General features: G+C 43.9%; 1 protein-coding gene across 3 annotated transcripts in view; it reads right to left on the reverse strand.

Moving 5' to 3' along the window:
- The window catches only part of AVIL (advillin), a 118,515-nt gene that overhangs the window by 92,616 nt on the left and 11,789 nt on the right, over positions 1-14,110 (reverse strand). The gene's annotated exons all lie outside the window — the stretch shown is intronic.

Consider the following 14,110-nt stretch of genomic DNA (forward strand, 5'->3'; position numbering starts at 1 on the left):
ACTGCTGCCGTATGTGTCCCTATTACTGAACCTGCTGTGTGATTCTCTGTGCCTTCTAAATTCTAAAGCACCTCTCCATAATATAGTAATGCCGGGTGCAAGTGCCCTAGAAAACAGTGCCCATATTTTGCCCCCTAGAAAGTAATATTGCCCTGTGTGCCCCTTTCATAGTCACAGTAACCTGAGTTCCCCTATAACAAAAAGTGCCCACTTTACATTTAATAATGTCCCAAGTCTGCCCCCCTGTACAGCTCCCCTATACACAGTATGATGCTCTCTTATACACAGTAAAATGCACTTTACTGTATAGTACCCCCACACAGTAAACTAACCCCTTTGTAGCCTCCAAACTGTTTGATGGCTCCATCAATGTATGATGGCCCCCACTGTAATCTCCACACTGTATGATGGCCCCCTAGATAGCCTCCATATAGTATAATGCACTCCCCATAAGCCTCCATATAGTATAATGCACCCCCCATAGGCAGACTCTATAGCACAAGGCAGCACCCATAGGCAGAGTCTGGAGTATCAGGCAGCACCCCGTAGGCAGACCCTTTAGTATAAAGCAGCACCCCCATAGGCAGACCCTCATATAAGTTGAGGGGAGATAGAGAGAAAAAAAAAATAAAAAAATCTATAAATCTTCAGCACAGCGAGTGTGAGCGAGCTGAGTGTGACCTGAGCGTAAGTGTGAACGGCGGTAAGTGTGTGACTTGTGATTCAGTGAGGAGGTATTTGGAAGGCCTTTAACAAATACCTGTGTGAATTTGTGTGAGTTGCTGAATTGGGAGTAGCTATATTCATAAGGAGTTAACTTAGGGTGGGGGCTCATAATTAAGGGGATAAAAGGGGCAGCTGTTTGGGGCTCCAGTCCTTTTTGGAAGTGCATCTGAACAGCAAGGTGGATTGCTGTTGAGGGGAGATAGAGAGAAAAAAAAAATAAAAAAATCTATAAATCTTCAGCACAGCGAGTGTGAGCGAGCTGAGTGTGACCTGAGCGTAAGTGTGAACGGCGGTAAGTGTGTGACTTGTGATTCAGTGAGGAGGTATTTGGAAGGCCTTTAACAAATACCTGTGTGAATTTGTGTGAGTTGCTGAATTGGGAGTAGCTATATTCATAAGGAGTTAACTTAGGGTGGGGGCTCATAATTAAGGGGATATAAGGGGCAGCTGTTTGGGGCTCCAGTCCTTTTTGGAAGTGCATCTGAACAGCAAGGTGGATTGCTGTTGAGGGGAGATAGAGAGAAAAAAAAAATAAAAAAATCTATAAATCTTCAGCACAGCGAGTGTGAGCGAGCTGAGTGTGACCTGAGCGTAAGTGTGAACGGCGGTAAGTGTGTGACTTGTGATTCAGTGAGGAGGTATTTGGAAGGCCTTTAACAAATACCTGTGTGAATTTGTGTGAGTTGCTGAATTGGGAGTAGCTATATTCATAAGGAGTTAACTTAGGGTGGGGGCTCATAATTAAGGGGATATAAGGGGCAGCTGTTTGGGGCTCCAGTCCTTTTTGGAAGTGCATCTGAACAGCAAGGTGGATTGCTGTTGAGGGGAGATAGAGAGAAAAAAAAAATAAAAAAATCTATAAATCTTCAGCACAGCGAGTGTGAGCGAGCTGAGTGTGACCTGAGCGTAAGTGTGAACGGCGGTAAGTGTGTGACTTGTGATTCAGTGACTTTGGAATCAGGGAGTTTCCAAGAGAGGAATCGCTTCTGTTTTTTTTTTGTTTTTTTTTTGGTTTAACTAATACTTTGTATTTATTTTTAATTAACGTTTCTGTGTGGTGCAATCCCCATTAGGAAATGTGCTCCACAATTGTTAATGCCATCCAGTGTACATCTTGCCACATGTATGCAGTCCTTGACCAGCCGGTCGAGGGTGCATACTGTTGTGCGAGATGTGAGCACATTGTGCATTTGGAAACCCAGATACTGGATCTAAATGTGCAGCTGGCAACACTGAGATCCATAGACAATATGGAGAGGAGTCTTCTGCTCACAGAGCAGACGCTCAATGGGATAGATGAGGAGGGGGATGGTAGGATGGAGCTGCAGGACAGTGTGGCAGTTAGCTGGGTGACAGATAGAAGGCGGGGTAGAGGGAAGAGTGCCAGGGAGGCTAGTCCTGATCTGGCACACCCCAATAAGTTTGCTAAGTTGGCAGATGAGGGGGGTGCCAGTACAGGGGTAGCACTGCTGCAGCCAGGCATGTCCTCTGAAAGCCGGAGGAGTGACTGCTCCAGTAAGGAGGGAAAAAGGAGAGCAGGGCAGGCCAGACAGGTGCTGGTAGTGGGGGACTCAATTATTAGGGGAACAGATAGGGCAATCTGTCACAAAGACAGGGATCGTCAGACGGTGTGCTGCCTACCTGGCGCTCGAGTCCGACACATCGCTGATCGGGTGGACAGATTACTGGGAGGGGCTGGTGAGGACCCAGCGGTCATGGTGCACATTGGCACAAATGACAAAGTTAGAGGTAGGTGGAAGGTCCTTAAAGATGATTTCAGGGAATTAGGCTGCAAGCTGAAAGCAAGGACCTCCAACGTGGTATTTTCCGAAATACTGCCTGTACCACGTGCCACGCCAGAGAGGCAACGGGAGATTAGGGAGGTTAATAAGTGGCTCAAGAATTGGTGTAGGAAGGAGGGGTTTGGGTTCCTGCAGAACTGGGCCGACTTCTCAGTTGGCTACAGGCTCTACGCTAGGGACGGGCTGCACCTCAATGGGGAAGGTGCAGCTGTGCTGGGGGAGAAAATGGTTAGAAGGTTGGAGGAGTGTTTAAACTAGGGATTGGGGGGGAGGGTATTCATTTTATAGGAGGGGAAGATAGTGCAGATAGAGACCTGGGCACAAATAAGGAAGTTGGGGGTGGCGGTGGCATGGGGGGTGGGGTTAGAACAGTTAATAATTTAAGAAAGAATAGAGGTACAGAGAGTAACATCAAGTGCATGTATACTAATGCCAGAAGCCTCGCCAACAAAATGGACGAATTAGAACTAATGTTGTTGGAGCATAATTATGACATGGTGGGGATATCTGAGACGTGGCTGGATGAGAGCCATGACTGGGCTGTTAACTTGCAGGGCTATAGCCTGTTCAGAAATGACCGTACAGATAAGCGAGGGGGTGGGGTGTGTCTATATGTAAAATCTTCCTTAAAACCCATCCTGCGTGATAATATAGGTGAATTTAATGAAAATGTAGAGTCCCTGTGGGTGGAGATAAGGGGAGGGGGAAAAAATAATAAATTACTGATAGGGGTTTGTTATAAATCTCCAAAACTAATGGAAGCAATGGAGAATATCCTCGTAAAGCAAATAGATGAAGCTGCGACTCAAGGAGAAGTCATTATTATGGGGGACTTCAACTACCCTGAAATAGATTGGGGAACAGAAACCTGCAGTTCCAGTAAAGGTAATCGATTTTTGACAACTATGAGAGACAATTACCTTTCACAACTGGTTCAGGACCCAACAAGGAGGGGGGCACTGCTAGACCTAATATTAACCAACAGGCCAGACCGCATATCAAATATAAGGGTTGGGGGTCACTTGGGGAATAGTGATCACAAAATAATAAGTTTTCATGTAACCTTTAATAAGATGGGTAGTAGGGGGGTGACAAGGACACTAAACTTCAGGAGGGCAAATTTCCAACGGATGAGAGAGGATCTTGGTGCAATTAACTGGGACGATATCCTGAGACACAAAAATACACAAAGAAAATGGGAGACATTTATTAGCATCCTGGATAGGACCTGTGCACAGTATATACCGTATGGGAATAAACATACTAGAAATAGGAGGAAACCAATATGGCTAAATAGAGCTGTAAGGGGCGCAATAAGGGACAAAAAGAAAGCATCTAGAGAATTAAAGGAAGTAGGTAGTGAGGAGGCATTAAATAAATACAGAAAATTAAATAAATTCTGTAAAAAGCAAATCAAGGCAGCAAAGATTGAGACAGAGAGACTCATTGCCAGAGAGAGTAAAAATAATCCCAAAATATTCTTTAACTATATAAATAGTAAGAAACTAAAAAATGACAGTGTTGGCCCCCTTAAAAATAGTCTGGGTGAAATGGTGGATGAGGATGAGGAAAAAGCCAATATGCTAAATGACTTTTTTTCATCAGTATTTACAAAAGAAAATCCCATGGCAGCCAATATGACTAGTGATAAAAATTCCCCATTAAATGTCACCTGCTTAACCCAGCAGGAAGTACAGCGGCGGCTAAAAATAACTAAAATTGACAAATCTCCGGGCCCGGATGGGATACATCCCCGAGTACTGCAGGAACTAAGTACAGTCATTGATAGACCATTATTTTTAATCTTTAAAGACTCCATAATAACAGGGTCTGTACCACAGGACTGGCGTATAGCAAATGTGGTGCCAATATTCAAAAAAGGGGCAAAAACTGAACTCGGTAATTATAGGCCAGTAAGCTTAACCTCTACTGTGGGTAAAATCCTGGAGGGCATTCTAAGGGATGCTATGCTGGAGTATCTGAAGAGGAATAACCTCATGACCCAGTATCAGCACGGGTTTACTAGGGACCGTTCATGTCAGACTAATTTGATCAGCTTCTATGAAGAGGTAAGTTCCGGACTGGACCAAGGGAACCCAGTGGACGTAGTATATATGGACTTTTCCAAAGCTTTTGATACGGTGCCACACAAAAGGTTGTTACATAAAATGAGAGTAATGGGGATAGGGGAAAATATGTGTAAGTGGGTTGAGAGCTGGCTCAGGGATAGGAAACAAAGGGTGGTTATTAATGGAGCACACTCGGACTGGGTCACGGTTAGCAGTGGGGTACCACAGGGGTCAGTATTGGGCCCTCTTCTTTTTAACATATTTATTAATGACTTTGTAGGGGGCATTCAGAGTAGAATTTCAATATTTGCAGATGACACTAAACTCTGCAGGGTAATCAATACAGGGGAGGACAATTTTATATTACATGATGATTTATGTAAACTAGAAGCTTGGGCTGATAAATGGCAAATGAGCTTTAATGGGGATAAATGTAAGGTCATGCACTTGGGTAGAAGTAATAAGATGTATAACTATGTGCTTAATTCTAAAACTCTGGGCAAAACCATCAATGAAAAAGACCTGGGTGTATGGGTGGATGACAAACTCATATTCAGTGGCCAGTGTCAGGCAGCTGCTACAAAGGCAAATATAATAATGGGATGCATTAAAAGAGGCATAGATGCTCATGAGGAGAACATAATTTTACCTCTATACAAGTCACTAGTTCGACCACACTTAGAATACTGTGCACAGTTCTGGTCTCCGGTGTATAAGAAAGACATAGCTGAACTGGAGCGGGTGCAGAGAAGAGCGACCAAGGTTATTAGAGGACTGGGGGGTCTGCCATACCAAGATAGGTTATTACACTTGGGGCTATTTAGTTTGGAAAAACGAAGACTAAGGGGTGATCTTATTTTAATGTATAAATATATGAGGGGACAGTACAAAGACCTTTCTGATGATCTTTTTAATCATAGACCTGAGACAGGGACAAGGGGGCATCCTCTACGTCTGGAGGAAAGAAGGTTTAAGCATAATAACAGACGCGGATTCTTTACTGTAAGAGCAGTGAGACTATGGAACTCTCTGCCGTATGATGTTGTAATGAGTGACTCATTGCTTCAATTTAAGAGGGGACTGGATACCTTTCTGGAAAAGTATAATATTACAGGGTATATATATTAGATTCATTGATAAGGCGTTGATCCAGGGAACTAGTCTGATTGCCGTATGTGGAGTCGGGAAGGAATTTTTTTCCCCATGGTGGAGTTACTCTTTGCCACATGGGGTTTTTTTGCCTTCCCCTGGATCAACATGTTAGGGCTTGTTAGGTTAGGCTATGGGTTGAACTAGATGGACTTACAGTCTTCCTTCAACCTTAATAACTATGTAACTATGTAACTAAGGCAGCACCCCCATAGGCAGACCCTGTAGTATAAGGCAGCACCCCTATAGGCAGACCCTGTAATATAAGGCATCACCCCTATAGGCAGATCCTGTATAAGGCAGCACCACCCCCCATAGGCAGACCCTGTATTATAAGGCAGCACCCCTATTGGCAGACCTTGTAATATAAGGCAGCACAACTATAGGCAGATCCTGAAAGTATAAGGCAGCACCCCCATAGGCAGACCTGGTAATATAAGGCAGCACCCCTATAAGCAGATCCTGTAAGTATAAGGCAGCACCCCCATAGGCAGATCCTGTGGTATAAGGCAGCACCTGTAAAAAATAAATAAATACTCACCTCTCTTCCTCCGCAGCTCTGAGCGCCCGCTCATCTCCTGACAGCGGTCGCCTGCTAGTGACGTCATCGCGCCCCTGTCAGTGTCGGTGACGTCAGATGCTGAGAGGGGGATGATAGGAGGAGCGTATCGCTCCTTCTCCCATCAATGCGATCAGCTGAATCAGCTAAATGCCGGTATAGCTGACTTTCCGATGACGGGGCCCCCCGCCTGCTGAGGGGCCAGGCGGCAAAGCAGGGAGATCGATTCTGAGAATGTAACTGTATCAGTTACAGTAGCATAGCTCCAGGTGGGCCCCCTCAGAGCGTGGGACCCTGGGCGACCACCCTCTCTGCCCCCCCAGTAGCTACACTACTGACCCTTGGTGTATACAGTATTTTGTGGTTTTTAAAATTTTTAAAAATACATCCCACATATTGAAACAGTCTGTTATCTCAGTCACACGTCTGGTCTATGTGTAGTCTTCAAATCTTGGCTTTTCAGCCATACATTCCAGTTTTGGTCCGATATCCTGGCTGTAGAGAGTATTTTTTATTTTTTTTATTTTAAAAAATACATCACTCATATTGAAACAGTCTGTTATCTCAGTCACACGTCTGGTCTATGTGTAGTCTTCAAATCTTGTCTTTTCAGACATACATTCCATTTTTTGGTCTGATACCCTTGGTGTATACAGTATTTTGTGGTTAGAACATTTTTAAAAATACAGGCCACATATTAACACAGTCTGTTATCTCTGTCCGACAGCCATTTTATGTGTGGCCTAAAAATATCAGATGCGATTACATTTGAACACTTGGATGCCGGGACTGTGGCAGAGAAGCATTTATCAGCCCGGCCCCAACGTGCAGCAGTGTGATGAGGTCAGTATGCTTCTGACCTGATCACACTGCTGTTGTCGCCTGCACCACAGATGCAGTCGAGATGGGGAGCTGAGCTGAAGATAAATGTGCCATTTTAGATTAGGTAGTGGGGAAGGAAGGGTTGGGGTTACTGGGAGGGCACATTATGGGGCAATGAAGGACATTATGGAGCCATTAGAGGGAATTTTGAAAGGGGGCATAATATAGCAAAGGGCAGATATTGAAAAGGGCACTTTGAGGTGATATTTTGGAGACTGGCAGTTTGGGGGGGGAATATCATGGAGCGGAAAAGTGTGGGGGGACATTATGGAGACGGGCAGTGCAGGGGGGACATTATGAGAGGGGCAGTGCGGAGGGGAAATTATGGAGAGGGACAGTGCAGGGGGGACATTATGGAGAGGGGCAGTGCAGGGTGGACATTTTGGAGAGGGGCAGTGCGGGGGGGACACTATGGAGAGGGGCAGTGCAGGGTGGACATTATGGAGAGGGGATGTCTAGGGGGGATATTATGGTCATGGGCAGTGGTGGTGATGTATGTTTATATATTAAGAAAATACCCCAAAACCACATATTTATCACAGGATAAGGGACCTGAATCTAGTGTCCCCCCATAAGATAATAATACTTTATCATCAAGCCATGAAGTACTCCGAATTACATAGACACAGCAAAGACAAAACTGGAGTAACCATAAACCACCAGTGAAATTAAAACAAGAATATTTATTAGAGAAAAAAATCATTAAAAATAATTATCAAACAGTGTAACAAAATGTCAAAGTAAGGAAGATTAACAGACAGAGGTCCACAGGACTAATCAAAAATACCAAACAGTATAACATATATACTAAACCTGTACACCCAGTCACCATCTACTACAGTACAGACCAAAAGTTTAGACACACCTTCTCATTTAAAGATTTTTCTGTATTTTCATGACTATGAAAATTGTACAGTCACACTGAAGGCATCAAAACTATGAATTAACACATGTGGAATTATATACTTAACAAAAAAAGTGTGAAACAACTGAAACAATGTTTTATATTCTAGGTTCTTCAAAGTTGCCACCTTTTGCTTTGATGACTGCTTGCACACTCTTGGCATTCTCTTCATGAGCTTCAAGAGGTAGTCATCGGGAATGGTCTTCCAACAATCTTGAAGGAGTTCTCAGAGATGCTTAGCACTTGTTGGCCCTTTTGCCTTCACTCTGCGGTCTAGCTCATCCCAAACCATCTCGATTGGGTTCAGGTCTGGTGACTGTGGAGGCCAAGTCATCTGGCGTAGCACCCCATCACTCTCCTGATTGGTCAAATAGCCCTTACACAGCCTGGAGGTGTGTTTGGGGTCATTGTCCTGTTGAAAAATAAATGATGGTCCAACTAAACGCAAACCGGATGAAATAGCATGCCACTGCAAGATGCTGTGGTAGCCATGCTGGTTCAGTATGCCTTCAAATTTGAATAAAACCCCAACAGTCTCACCAGCAAAGCATCCCCACACCATCACACCTCCTCCTCAATGCTTCATGGTGGGAACCAAGCATGTAGAGTCCATCCGTTCACCTTTTCTGCGTCGCACAAAGACACTGTGGTTGGACAACTGTGGTTAGACCATAGCACATATTTCCACTGGTCTAATGTCCATTCCTTGTGTTCTTTAGCCCAAACAAGTCTCTTCTGCTTGTTGCCTGTCCTTAGAAGTGGTTTCCTAGCAGCTATTTTACCATGAAGGCCTGCTGCACAAAGTCTCCTCTTAACAGTTGTTGTAGAGATGTGTCTGCTTCTAGAACTCTGTGTGGCATTGACCTGGTCTCTAATCTGAGCTGCTGTCATCCTGCGATTTCTGAGGCTGGTGACTCGGATAAACTAATCCTCAGAAGCAGAGGTGACTCTTGGTCTTCCTTTCCTGGGGCGGTCCTCATGTGAGCCAGTTTACTTTGTAGCACTTGATGGTTTTTGCCACTGCACTTGGGGACACTTTCAAAGTTTTCCCAATTTTTTGGACTGACTGACCTTCATTTCTTAAAGTAACGATGGCCACTCGTTTTTCTTTACTTAGAATTTGTATTATGGCAAGAAAAAAGCAGCTAACAGTCTATTCAGTAGGACTATCAGCTGTGTATCCACCAGACTTCTGCACAACACAACTGATGGTCCCAACCCCTTTTATAAGGCAAGAAATCCCACTTATTAAACCTGACAGGGCACACCTGTTAATTGAAAACCATTCCCGGTGACTAGCTCTTGAAGCTCATCAAGAGAATGCCAAGAGTATGCAAAGCAGTCATCAAAGCAAAAGGTGGCTACTTTGAAGAACCTAGAATATAAGACATAATTTCAGTTGTTTCACACTTTTTTGTTAAGTATATAATTCCACATGTGTTAATTCATAGTTTGTGAATGTACAATTTTCATAGTCATGAAAATACAGAGAAATCTTTAAATGAGAAGGTGTGTCCAAACTTTTGGTCTGTACTGTATATATGTCCGTCTTTCTGTCTGTCTGTTTTTCTGTCTGTCACAGATATTCATTGGTCGCGGCCTCTGTCTGTCATGGAATCCAAGTCACTGATTGGTCTCGCCAGCTGCCTGTCATGGCTGCCGCGACCAATCAGCGACGGCCATAGTCTGATTAGTCCTTGCCTACTCCCCTGCAGTCAGTGCCCGGCGCCCGCTCAATACTCCCCGCTCACATAGCTCACCGCTCACACAGGGTTAATGCCAGCGGTAATGGACCGCATTTAGCCGTGGGTGACTCACTCCGTTACTGCCGCTATTAACCCTGTGTGACCAAGTTTTTACTATTGATGCTGCCTATGCAGCATCAATAGTAAAAGGATCTAATGTTAAAAATAATAATAATAAAAAAAAATCATTATATACCCACCTTCCACCGCCTTTCCCGCGACGCTCCGGTGACCGCTCCATGCAAGTGGCAGGTTCCGGTGCCAAGGATGGTATGCGAGAAGGACCTTCCATGACATCATGGTCATGTGACCGCGACATCATCACAGGTCCTGCGCTCATACCAACCCTGGGACCGGAAGCTGCCGCGTGCACCACACACAGGGCCAGGACTTCAACGGGCCTTCGGAAGGTGAGCATATGTTTATTTTTTATTTTAAGTCTGTATACTACATGGCTCTGTGCTGTATACTCCGTCGCTGTGCAATATACTACGTGGCTGGGCAATATACTACGTACATGGCTGGGCAATATACTACGTGGCTGGGCAATATACTACGTGGCTGGGCAATATACTATGTGGCTGGGCAATATACTACGTGGCTGGGCAATATACTACGTGGCTGGGCAATATACTATGTCGCTGGGCAATATACTACGTGACTGGGCAATATACTATGTGGCTGGCCAATATACTACGTGGCTGGCCAATATACTACGTGGCTGGGCAATATACTACGTGGACATGCATATTCTAGAATACCCGATGCGTTAGAATCGGGCCACCATGTAGTATATAATAAAGACCCAATGGACATAAGATGTGCATAGAGGTGATCTGATAGCTGCTACTGTGCATGTGCCGGCGGCACCATCTTGCTAGAGAAGAAAAAAATTTCCTCCTTCAAGATGCCTGCGCAACAGCAGCAAACTGAAAAGCAGACTACATTATGAACACCTAAGCAGAGCACCACATGAAGCCGCCCCCACCGGCCGCCCTGGAACACGAGCATATCATTAACTCAAAACTGAAAATAAAGATTAAACAACAACCACAAGACGGATTTAATCAACCAAGGTATGATTTTAATCAGTATAACGGTGCCGACCTGACACTGTGTGTAGGTTACTGTGCACAATCCTGCTGACAGGTTCCTTTTAAAGGAAGTGTGCATGTCAGAGAGAGGGTCCAGATTTAAAATAATAATATTGGAGAGTATACTAGAATACCAGTACCATAGAGACTTAGAATTAAGAATCTTAAGAATCAATCTTTGAAAACCACGAGTTATCTTCCAGTACTCAACAATAAATACTGCCATTAAAACTTCCAGCAGCTCTTTCTAAATCACTTTTACGAGAAATATCAATCCACAAGCTATGGAAAGCTTTTATACAATCCCCTCATATTTTTGTGCCTAAGTACAAATGAAAACCAGAGCTCTTGTCTGCCAAGTAGCTGGAAATCGGTGGCTTCAGGTTATTAACCATTTACACAATCCTGTAGAGTACAGATGTTATACTGAGCAATTATCACCACCATGTCTACATTACTATATGAAGGGTCGCTCACGTAAACCTATAGACATCAAAACCAAATTAAAGATTGAGAATGGGGTCTCAATATCTCGTGAACCAAAAAGAAAATAACCCCTAAAAAGATAACTTTGAATAATACATTAAAATTCGAGAGACTCAAACACACATACAACGAATTTTACAAGTTTAAAGAAACCAAAAGAAGTGTAGTCAATATATATATAGGGGTGTAACTACAACAGGTGCAGGGGCTGCAATCGCACCCGGGCCCTGGAGCCTAGGGGGTCCTAAAAGTCCCTTTGGCCTATAGAAAAAGGCTGTTGCTTTTAAAGATTTAAAATATTTGGGGGCCTCGTCGAAGCTTTCGCATCAGGGTCCATGAGTTTCAAGTTACGCCACTGTATGGATGTATATATCACTCAGGGCTAAACCAATGGTATTCTATATAAAGGACCAGGTAGGGTAAGGGGAAGAAACCATTTGCCTTGTGTTCCCTATAGAATACCCCAATCTTGTCGATATGGCGTCCTTGCACCACGTCAATCTCCCTGAGTGCCCTATACAGCACAAAAGATATGGGATAAATGGTAAAGAGACACATATGTATGTCAGATATATTTGATATACACAATTTTCTCTTGATCTACATAAACAGGGCCCTGAAAGTTAAATCCAGAAAGTGTCAATTAGCATAAACCTCAGGGATTGAATAAATATTAATAGCTGGGAAAAGAAGATTACAATTACCCTATCAATCCCTACTAGTCACCCTACTTATTTGCAGAGATTGGTACTTTAATGTTCAGTGGAATGGCGCACCCGCTCAACGTTGCTGCCCCTGAGGTGCCCACCCTACTATTGCGCAAAAAGGGAGAGTGGAACACAATTATATAGCATGAGTGTGTAAAGTAACTACAGAGCAAACTGATATAAAATAGATATTGCACAGGCTCATAAATCAATATAAGGAGCACACACACCGCTATTGTGATAGAAAATGCTTTCCCAATGCTCTGTGGGTCCCACAGTCATAGTCAATAATTCCAACAATAGAAAGAGTATAAGCTGTCGTGTCCTGTCCCTCATACTAAAAACTGAACAGCCAATTACAGCAATCGTAGTTGCGGGGGCAGCGAAACCTTCCCATAACGATGAGTCCCGATGCCCTGCTGTCAGATACTGCAGGCATCTTACTGCTATCACTGTGTCTTCAGACACGGCGAACAGCTGTTCCTATGACATAAGTTTATGTTATAGGTCGTGATCCCCTTCCAGACGATGATGTAAACTTATGTCAAAGGTTATGAAGGGGTTAAGAGTAAATGTCATTTTAGTTTTTATTTAAAAATCAATATTACACTTTTTTCTCTTCCTAGTCTCATGATTCATTTTAAAAAAATTCTCAATTAACGGGTTCCTCTTCACGGAGAGCAACATGTCAAGCATGACATGCCAAGGTGAGGAGACTTTTAAGCCACAGTGCTTCTCTGGGAAATATGCAAATTGTCTCTTCAAAGAGGAAGAGGACTAGAACTCTAGTGCCATCTATAGGAGGTAGCAATCTAAAAGTCTATATCTTTCTAACGAGCTTTGTCTCATGACTTAGGATAACAGCCAAAACCAAGCAAAGTGTAAGATTTGGTTTGGCTGGGTGAGAGGCGTCTAAGGCCTCTTTCACACTTCCGTCGTTGGCTGTGCATCATAGTGCAGTGAAATGACATGTCGACGGACGTTGTGAAAATAGAGGAAAACGTGTGTGACGCATCCAGTAGTGTGACGGATGCTTCATCTGAGTTCCTGGCCAAATTTTATAATGAGAGAGAGAGACTTTTCCCCGGGTTGGAATATGCTTCCAGGCATGCTCAGATGTAAAAACTGCATCCGTCACTGGATTCCTGCGTTTCACAGTGTGCGCAGGATCCAGTGTCCATAGGCTCCCATTCTGTGTGATGACGTATGCAGCAGGAGGCTTCGGGAGACGTCTTTCCACTGCAGACAAAAATGTTTCATGGAACGTTTTTTGGACGGGCCGTCAAATTCCACAGGATCCAGTGCCCGACGGACGAAACGTGTGGCCATCCGTCGCGATACGTCGCTAATACAAGTCTGAGAAAATGCAGAATCCTGCAAATTTTTTGGAAGGATCCTGTTTTCTCAAAAAACTACGTATCTCGACGGGACTACAAAGACGGAAGTGTGAAAGAGTTTCCTCCTTGCATAGAGCGGCACGTCAAGCCTTACATGCCTAGGTGAGGAGACTTTTAAGCCTCAATGCTCATCTGGGAAATACCAATTCACAGGTAAAATCTGTATTCAGTGAAGACAGATTATTACGTTACGGAGATTGCAGATGGCAGCTGGTGCTGATAAGAGTTAATGTACACTAGGCAATATCATTGTGAAAGGTCCCACACTCGACACAAAATCAGCTGTGTACTTGCTCATTTTTGTGCAATGCTAATTATTAAAGAAAACCCATCTAATCCAGTAAGTGCTTTTTGTTTCCATTGAATAAAACCAGAGGCCTAAGGGCTCATTCAGATGTCGATGATTTTTTATCAGTATTTGTATGCCAAAACCAGTAGTGTCTCCAGCACACAGAACAGGTGGCAATTAGTGATGAGCGAGTATACTCGTTGCTCGGGTTTTCCCGAGCACGCTCCGGTGACCTCCGAGTATTTGTTAGTGTTCGGAGATTTAGTTTTCATCGCCTCAGCTGAATGATTTACAGCTGATA

This window comes from Ranitomeya variabilis, chromosome 3 (assembly GCF_051348905.1).
Source record: "Ranitomeya variabilis isolate aRanVar5 chromosome 3, aRanVar5.hap1, whole genome shotgun sequence".
Classification (NCBI taxonomy): domain Eukaryota; kingdom Metazoa; phylum Chordata; class Amphibia; order Anura; family Dendrobatidae; genus Ranitomeya; species Ranitomeya variabilis.